Source organism: Thalassophryne amazonica, chromosome 13, assembly GCF_902500255.1.
Source record: "Thalassophryne amazonica chromosome 13, fThaAma1.1, whole genome shotgun sequence".
Lineage (NCBI taxonomy): Eukaryota > Metazoa > Chordata > Actinopteri > Batrachoidiformes > Batrachoididae > Thalassophryne > Thalassophryne amazonica.
The window spans coordinates 85508472-85518908 of NC_047115.1; the positions used below are offsets into that span (position 1 = coordinate 85508472).

At 38.8% G+C, this 10437-nt stretch overlaps 1 long non-coding RNA gene across 1 annotated transcript; it reads left to right on the plus strand.

Moving 5' to 3' along the window:
* The first annotated feature begins 4950 nt into the window (after window positions 1-4950).
* Window positions 4951-8744, plus strand: LOC117523960. The gene is made up of 4 exons (XR_004564652.1): window positions 4951-5017; window positions 5509-5618; window positions 7496-7731; window positions 8701-8744. It is a non-coding gene; the product is annotated as an uncharacterized LOC117523960 (long non-coding RNA).
* Window positions 8745-10437: the final 1693 nt, after the last annotated feature.

Genomic DNA, 10437 nt, shown 5'->3' on the forward strand with positions numbered 1-10437 from the left:
TCACCCATTAGTGCGTCAGACACATATAGCGTCCCTCTCAGACACCCCGGTGGGCTGGGAACATAGAGTGCAGCCAAGTTGACCTTAGTCTCTATATCCCATGTAATGGCAGACACAAAGCATGATGCGGGGAGAATAGTGCAAGGTTCCGCAGGTATGTAAAAAGGATACCCCTGCCAGGAAAGCACATCTACTTTTCCATTTTTAGAGCCTGGACGGTAGGAAAGAATGAAATTAAACCGACTAAAGAAAATGGCCCAGCGGGCCTGTCTGGCGTTTAAGCGCTCCGCTGTGCTAAGGTAATCTAAGTTTTCATGATCTGTCCATACTAGAAATGGCTCTTGTGCCCCCTCAAGCCAATGGCGCCACTCCCCCAAGGCCACTTTCACCGGCAACAGTTCCCGGTCACCAATGTTATAATTACGCTCAACATCAGACAATTTCATTGAGAGACACAGGGATGTAACTTACAACCCCAATTCCAATGAAGTTGGGATGTTGTGTAAAATGTAAATAAAAACAGAATACAATGATTTGCAAATCCTCTTCAACCTATATTCAATTGAACACACCACAAAGACAAGATATTTAATGTTCAAACTGATAGACTTTGTTGAGAGGAATAAGAGGAATAAGACTACCCAGATTGTTACCAGCGCAAAGTTCAAAAGCCAGCATGTGTGATGGTATGGGGGTGTATTAGTGCCCATGACATGGGCAACTTACACATCTGTCATGGCACCATCAATGCTGAAAGGTACATCCAGGTTTTGGAGCAACACATGCTGCCATCCAAGCAACGTCTTTTTCAGGGACATCCCTGCTTATTTCAGCAAGACAATGCCAAGCCACATTCTGCACGTTACAACAGCATGGCTTCGTAGTAAGTGCGGGTATTAGACTGGCCTGCCTGCAGTCCAGACCTGTCACCCATTGAAAATGTGTGGTGCATTATGAAGCACAAAATACAACAACAGAGACCCCCGGACTGTTGAACAACTGAAGTCATAAATCAAGCAAGAATGGGAAAGAATTCCACCTCCAAAGTTTCAACAATTAGTGTCCTCAGTTCCCAAACACTTATTGAGTGTTGTTAGAAGGAAAGGTGATGTAACACAGTGGTAAACATACTACTGTCCCAGCTTTTTTGAAACATGTTGCAGGCATCCATTTCAAAATGAGCAAAAATTTGCACAAAAACAATAAAGTTTATCAGTTTGAACATTAAATATCTTGTCTTTGTGGTGTATTCAATTAAATATAGGTTGAAGAGGATTTTCAAATCATTGTATTCTGTTTTTATTTACATTTTACTAGGGCTGGGCAACGTTAATGCGCTAACGTTGCATTAATTATTGAGGTCATTATCGCCGACAATTTTGTTCCTCCCCTTAACGGTGTGGGTTTTTTTTTTAGCCTTTTATGACTGTTGCGCGTTGCCTTTTATTTTGAAAGCGTCAGTCGGGGGCAAGCTTATGCTGCTGCTTCCTGCTGATAGCTGAGTTCACACAGAAAACAACACGAGGATCGAGAAAAGTACAGGCTATACAATGCACAACAAAACAAAATGCAGAAAGACGCCAAACTTTTGAATGGACATTTTCGGTACAAAGTTCTACAGGATCAGGCCCGGATCCAGACCGGTTTGGACCGATGCAGTTGCATCGGTCAAATTTTTTTTTTATGCATCGTTCGTCATCGGTAAAAAAAAAAAAAAAATCTTGAATAATCTCGAATAGCCAAACGTGTCCCCGCGGTGAACACAGCTTTTCGGTGGTTTTCATGTCAACCTATAGTCCGTAAATGATACGGATTTTTCCGAGTTTCAGAGTCTTACGGACGTACAAATAAAGTCGGATATTCAGGGTTTGGTCTGTAATAAACTATTTCTGCAGTGCGGCTCCACTTTGAAACCATGAACCATTGAAGCAATGCTTCGATCCAGTAGCTCGTTGGTTCTTTGATTCACTGCTCCTCAGAAACGGCAAGCCGCTTCTTAACCCCTCGCAAAGCCATTAAAACATCGTCAGTCACTTTTGTGTGGATTAAAGTCACTAACTGGGACTCTTGTCTTGTTGCTGTCAAGAAACGAGAATCGTCCTCCGTTCCGTTCACACAGCTCGTAACGTTGCGTAGCTGAGACAGTCCGGTCGGAATTAATAACTTCAAAATGAATTGCTGCTTTAAATAAAATAACACCTCTTTCCAAATGTAATACAGACAAGAAACTACAATCGACTAAAACGTTTTTTTTCCTCCCAAAATGAAACGTGCTGTGTTTTCTTTTCAAATTACATCCTGAAGTGAAGCACAGCAGCTGTAAGCTCAGCTCAGATATATGGAAACACATTCATGCCAATAATGTCTGAAAGGAAATGCTTTTGACAAAAACTACAGATTTTGTTTATTCCTATTTATGTCCAGAGATCAAGGATTCACCATGTACAGTAAATGTTCAATTTCAATTCAATTTAATCGGCTTATAAAGTGCCAAATCACAACAAAATCTAAATATACTAAAACAAATACATCACAATTGTACACATATCAAATTGTGGTATGTGTACAATTGTGACGTATTTGTTTTAGTACATTTAGTCATGGACATGAATATTGTTATTTTGATATGAAACAGGATAACAAATGACCTGCCAGTGGTTTTATATTTGATTTCATTAGTGTGTTTCAGTTGAAATTTACATTTTCATATTTATGCAATGTTCATTTACATTTTCAAATAAAGCTGTGCTTTTAAGCGGCTTTTGAATTCATTTTTGGGTTTCACATATACCATGCGATTAATCATGATTAATCACAGAAAGTCATTGAGTTAATGCGATTAAGATTTTTTATGTTTGCCCACCCCTACATTTTACACAACATCCCAACTTCATTGGAATTGGGGTTGTAGCAAGGTCACTAAAAGCGGAGCTTAGAGCTGTTAGGTAGTCTTCTTGCTGCACTAACCGGTGGCTATGATGGTGTCCCGACAACTGAAACACATTTGAATCCCCTTTGTCCATTGTTGGCCAGATCGTTCCATCAGGCACAGTAGTCTAAAACATCTGGACACAAATGCAGGACTCAACAAGGCAGCTCTGGTTTTTAAGATCATTTACTGTGTGAGAAACCAGGGTTAGGTACACAAAAAGGCAGTCCAAACACAGCAAAAAATCAGAAACTTCAGGCAATAAGGTGTGGTCGAAAAAATGGGCAAGCGGTCAAAAAACACAATGTGGCAAGCACGGCTAGAGAACACAGGTACAGAGCTGGAAACGAAGACACAAGGCGCAAGGATCTGGTGGGGAACTACCCACCCGGAAGCGAACATTTGCAAACATCAAACAAATGTTCATATAATGTTTGTTTACTGTTCAGCAAGTTTGCAAACGTTCATGTAATGTTCGTGATGTTTGTCTAATGTTTGCATGGAAGCGAAAATTTGCGAACATCAAGTGAATGTTCATAGAATGTTCATTTACTGTTCAGCAAGTTTGCAAATGTTCATATAATGTTTGTGATGTTTGTCTAATGTTTGCATGAAAGCAAACATTAGACAAACATGTAAGCAAACATTTGCAAAAATCAATCAAATGTTTATAGAATGTATGCTTAATGTTCAGTGTGTTTGCGAACATTCACATAATGTTCATGTTGTATGTGTAAAGCTTGCCTCTAAATAAAAGTATAAATTAAATTATTATTTAATTATTACAATTATTTTGTAAAATTTCATATTACAGGAAAACATTAAATATCATTTACTGCCTACAGAAAGTTAACGTTGGACTCCATTTAAATTATGGGTGCAAACATAGGTAGAATGAACAATAGGAAATGATTTCAACACTCATGGTAACCAATAATATGTCGATTTATGATTTATTCAGACCTACTGAATATACGAGAGTAGGCTGAAACGTTCTAAGGCTCCCCATGAAGGAGTAATGCATTAACTGCATTATAGTGAGCCTTAGAACTTTTCAGCCTACCCTCGTATAATTTCAAGATTACTGTGATAAACTGACAGAGCTAACTCAGAAACATGTCTTGGGGCAACTTGCATAAACATGCACTCTGTTAATTGGAATATTATTTTTGCAATAAAAAATTTACATCACTACAGACTGTGATTGTCAGCTACTGAAATATGTTTTTTTATGGAAACAGATTGCAATGGCAGCTTATTATCCAGAAGTCCGACAGACCTGAGTTACATACATTTTGCCATATTTTCTAAAAGCATAATATCTTTAGCATTTTTGGAAATAAGGAAAAATACATTAAAGGTATTAAAATTGATTTACAACATAATGTTTTCAACATGCATGAGCAGGAAACATTGACATTTAAATAAAACAGCTCATAGACAAATAATATTTTTTACTGATCACTTCACAACTTGCAGTTCAAACATTATCAGACATGTTTTTAAACAAACATGCTGAACATGAGATGAATAGTCACACATGTCACAGTCTAACAGTGTTTGGTGGGAATTATTACCATAACAACATATTTCTTCCTTTCTGATTCCTTTAATTTCAGCTGCTCAATTCATGTTTTCAGTGAGGCATGATATTATAATTATCCAGGGTAAAACATGTACATTGTACACATTATAACACCTGGATACAATCATTTCTGAATGTAAAATGCAACATTCTCATTCTGGTAAAAAAAAAAAAAAAAAAAAAAAAAAAAAGCTTGTAGTGCTCTCCACCAAACAGTTGGTGGCAGTGGTGCACCGAGTTGGGTTAAAACCCGCTGTTTAACAAAGAAGAACACGACGTGGCTAACTAGCAGTGCTGCATGCTCTCCGCTCTCTTTTGGCAAATAAAAGTTTATGTTCAAGACGTTAATTTGCCTGTTCAGTCTCTATACTTGATTAAGAGACCACTGAGAGCAGAAGAGGAGACTAACGCTGGATGATCATCGACTGGATCACAGAAAACCAACACAACCACGAGTTAGCAGCTAGCTTCAAATGGCGAGGCCTTCCTACAGTCATCACGAGGTAACGGAACCTGATGTGAGCACAAACCCATTTTAGACAGAAAAGACAGAACTTGCTTGAAGCTTGATTATGCCAGACATGGACTAATGAGAACCAAACCAGCACATTTTTGACTAGCACGGAGCTAACGTTAGCCACAGAGAGGCACAGGCCTAATTCATATTTTGTCCATGTTTTAATTTATTCTGATATTAAGCCAGAAGCCTAAAGGTGTCAATAAGGTGTGTGTGGGCATCTCACTTCCAAGGACATGCAGGTTGGGTGAATTGGAAACTTTATAATTGTCCAGGTCACTTATAAAAGAGGTCTCGATCTCAAAGGGACTAATTTGCTTAAATAAATGCTAAATTTAAGATATACATAACTTTTTATGACCATGACTAATATATATATACTCTGTCTTTAAGTTTAAGTAATGTCAGTGCCCAGAAAGAGACTTTATAAAGATAAGTTTGATAATATTTTCGATCATTGTTTGTTCCCCACCACAGTAACCATGCCTGCTGCCTTAAGAGTTGTTAAATCACTGAATCCTCCATCTGACCAGTCGGTTGAGTGTGTGTCTGCAGTTGATTCACATCAGCCCGATCTTTATCCCGAGGTTTGTACTATAATGGTTAAATAAGATTGTTCAGTGTCTTGTGCCAGAAGATTCTAAAAATTCACATTCAGCAAGCAAAATATTCAAAATTTCTGGCAAGAAATATTCTGTTTATTTGGGATATAATTTGAAAATACAGTAAAATCTGCCAGTAATGAAGTTGTATATACTAACTTTCCTTATTTAAAGAAATAATTTACAGGTCTTGTTACTTAATTGACATGTTTATTTATTGCTGATATAAAGTTACAGAATTCCTTTTATAAAAACTCAGTTTCTATGTCCCTTGCATAATGTTTCATTTGCATAGTGTGTGCATACTGTCTATGGTACCATACACTTGAAACAGGAGGACTTGTATGCTATACTACTGAGGTTTACCACCTTATCTGGTGTGGGAAAAGTGATCTGTCCAAAAAAAAAAATTTTTTTGAGATTCTTTTGGTGGGTAAATAGACCTGAGAAAGCACCAGAATTAGGGCTGAAACGATGAGTCGAGTAACTTGAATAATTCGATTACAAAAAATGTTTGAGGCAAATTCTGTGCCTCGAAGCTTCGTTTAATGTTGTAGCACATATGTCAGGCCTGTGTGTGGCGCTGCAACATCCGCAGAAAAAAAAACAAGGCGAGCATAACAGCTAATCAAATTAGTAACGATAGCTACCGCTTTCCAACGTGACACAGAGTAAAATAAAGCCTTTTAAGAGAAAGATGGTCCATACTGATCATCTGAAATAGACTTACTGTGCATTTAAAGCGAAGCAGTGTGTTTGTCTGTTTTTCTGCTCTACGTGGGGAGGGACTATTGACCCGGTGGCCAGCTGCTGTCTCTCTCTGCCCAGCGTGAGGAGCTCTCAGACCGGGCGAGTCACAGCTCTGTCCCCGGCTACATTGACAAACAGCAGAAGTCCACTCTTTCTTCTGTGTTTACCTCAGACTCACACTGAGTGTTTCACTTTTTAATGATGCGTTTTTGGGCAACACACAACACTTCACGAACACGGTAACTTAAATAATAAAAAACTGACTGCGATGCTGCATGTTCAACCTCCAGCTGAAATGCATCTGCTGAAGAGAAAGAGGGATAAAAAAAAATCACGCAGGGACCCAGTCCATCAACCTTTATTTAAAAAAAAAAAAAAAAACTTGGTTAATTTTTACAAATTGGACAAAACAAAATAGAAGGCTACATCCCATCGCCATTTCAGCAAAATGACAGTGACATTGTGTCATTGCTTATAGACAGCCCATTGATGTTATTTAAAACGCAAAAGTACTTTTTATCCGATTACTCGATTAATCGCCAGAATAATCGATAGAATACTTGACTGCTAAAATAATTGATACCTACAGCACTAACCAGAATGCATTTGAGATTTCACATTTTTCTGGGGGACAACCACCTGACCAACCATCAGGGCCTTGCCAAGATCTTTCAAGTTTGTTTTTTTGTTTTTTTTGTTGTTGTTGTTTTTTTCCTCCATGGCTCACTTTCATCACTGAGTGGTGGCCAAGTGGTTAATGCGCTTGGTTTCAGTGCAAAAGGTTCCGGGCTCAAATCCCACCCCTGCCACATTTCTCCATGTAATGTGGAGTTGCATCAGGAAGGGCATCCGGCGTAAAACCTGTGCCAATTCAACATGCAGATCCACCTCGGATTTGCTGTGGCGACCCCGAGTGCAAACAAGGGAGCAGCCGAAGGGACTTACTTACCTACTTACTTTCATCACTCAGTTCATTCACAGATTTGTCCGTGCTGAAGATGAAAGGTCAACAGCATTGGTTTAATCCTTTGTGAAGCATAGGATTTAATGTAAAGTGAGAACTTCTGTATTAAGGTTGTAACATATGGATCTATATACATTTTGTGTTCCAGGAGAAGCAGAATGACATCATTCACAGTATCAAACAGCTAAATGACAGAGTTGGTGCACTGCATCCTTGGACTGTCCCTGAAAGTGTCGGTTCCCAGACATACCAGGAGAGAGAACAATGTGGACACTGCTAAGATGATCATCCGAAGAATGGCCAGCTAAACCAGAAGTGTGGGCTTGAAACAATTCCAAGCAGTGCCTGGAAGTAATGGGCCTTCCAGTAAAGTCACTCAAAGAAGTGAGTTAATGTGTTTTCTGTTTGTTAGATCCTCATCACCTTAATAAAGTTTTGCTGTCTCATTTTTTACACAGTATATTATGAAACATGCTGTATTTATGGAAATACAGTAACTAAAGCCTTTCACATTGCATGCTTTATACGCATCAGGCAACGCGTCGCGTCAACGCCTCCCACACCCCCGACGCGTTCCGTGTGGCAAGGGGATGGAGACTTTTGTTCAGATTTTTTTTTTTTTTTTTCTCCAGAGGAAAGCTGAGTGATCGCCATGTTGTATGTGCGTCGATGAACCACGAAAAAGCTTTAATACAGCAGTCAAATTAATTTTGAGGTTTAAAAAAAACATTTGCAAGGATTTTTCTTCAGAAAACTGCTCTGTATAAATGAGCAGTCCTGTGACACCTTCCTGTTTTGTAGGCATCAGTGGTTTCTGCCGCTAGTCTTCCATGTTTGGACCCGACACATTGTTTCTTTTGGACAGTGTGAAGCTTTGTCACAGTTCAGAGCGGCAAAAGTTGGATTGGGTTGAACTTTTACCCCGTCAGCCTGTTGACAAGCAGGAATGCACACTCCCGGCAGAAGCGATGGTTTAGCTCGGCTTTTGACGTGACGCTTCAGACGCCTCTAAAAAGCAACGCGTTTCATTGAAAATACTTTTTAGACCAATTTGTGGCGCCTCTGATGCTTCCAAAGCATGTGGTGTGAAAAGTCCTTTACACAAATAACAGTGGGTACAGAGGATTAATCATTTTTGTCTGATCTGCTTTCACCTGTGTGGTATACCTAATTGATAACTAAATTGAGAAAATTCTGGAAGCAATATAAACAGCTTGTTAAAAATATAGGACCTGTCCAATAAGGTGCTGAGTTGAATACCAGTTATGACCATGTAGCTCAAATTATACAATATCTGAACAGAAAAATGTATATAATTGCTTATGAATAACAAAGGAAAATTTCAACTTGCAGCTCAAGAGTACTAATGACAGACTTGATGGTGAGGATGAGGGAACCACCAGAGGAATGCCCTAATCAATACCTTAACTGCATACACCCCTGGAATGGAACAAGGGAAGTATACAGTAACAGTCATTGTCAGGGGCGGCTTGAACGCTACGGCTCCTGTTTATCTTTGGCAGCCAGGACAAGTCAGGAACTGTCAATTGCCAGGGACGTGCCACAAATTTAGAGTTGTCATGGCAACTGCAATAAAAATCACATCAATGGACAATCTTTCTACAATTGTGCCATAATCCGAAGATGTCCTGTCCGAGCAGAATCAAAGAAGTATAGACGGGACCATCCTGAACTTTTTCCTGACCCAGATTACAGGTTTGAAAAACTAACAATCTTGCAAATCTGTTTTTTGGGGGGGGGGGGGGGGGCAGTCACAGTAGAGAGGCACCGTGACGTCTGGTCTCTGGCTGCGAATCCAACATGGCAGAATCCACTTCAAAACAGCTTCATTTCTGTGTAAATCTAACATGTCTATCATATATTATGTAAAAGCTACTGAAAAACACTTTGAAAACTGAAAACACTGTTTTCACAACCTGATAATACCTCTGCAGTGATTTACAAGGAGCCACCAAGACACCCAGACAACTTAGGAGAAGTTAATAGGCTTACGTGGCTGTGACTGGAGAAATTGTGCACAGTGCAAGCTTTGCATTTTGCATCACTACTCTTAGCTTCATAGTGGAGTAGAGCACAGAAGGATTTTCTTTCACCAAAACAGATCAAATCCAGGCATCTCAGGTGTATCTTCTGGCAATTTGTAGCTAAAGGTTCAGGTCTTCTTTTTTAAGAAAATCCTCCTCTATACAACTTCATCATGAAGATGGATAACTGGTGATACAAAATGCAAAGCTTGAACTGTGCATAATTTCTCCAATCACAGCCATGTAAGCCTATAACTTCTGGGTTGTCTGGGTGTCTTGATGGCTTTCCTCACTCTTCTTCTTCTTGCACACTCACTCAGTTTTTCAGAACTGTTCATGCAGATTTACCATAGAGTGCCATATTGTTTGTATTCTTCATAATTGATGTAAATAAAGTCCAAACCATTCAGTGGCAGCTTTACCCTCAGAGAGCCTCATCCACAACCACCACAAAAGACAGGCAGTACATGGTATTAAGAAGAGGGGTATGTAATCTTTTGATCAGGTTAATTTGAGTAGTTTGTGTTGTCATTATGATTTGAAAAGAGTAAACACTGTTGTTTGCCGGTAAATGGCTTCACCCAACCATGAACCATGAGCGAAAAAAAAGTTTTTGTGTTATTGTTCATATTCTCTGAAAAATGGCCCAAAAAAAAAACTAAACTTCTGCCAGGGTATGTAAACTTTTGGCCCCACCTGTATACATATAGATTCCAATTAAATAATTATTAAGAAGACTGCACATACGGCTGAGGGTATTTTATATGATATCGGGGTTTATATTCTATAATATCAAAGCTTATGGTCAGATTAGTAGCATTACTTAATTTGCATTGTACATGGAATATTTTTGATAAAATTTAATTTTACCTCCAGAGAACCTTTTTATTTGGGGATTAAACATTAATTTAAATGAATAATTTTGTATTATTTTTGTATATTTTTTTCATCGCGAATTTCCTCAGGAAATTTGATTGTAATATGTTTGTGTTAAACTGTTCAGTTTCGCTAACTGACTAATCTGACTAATGTCATACTGAGTCTT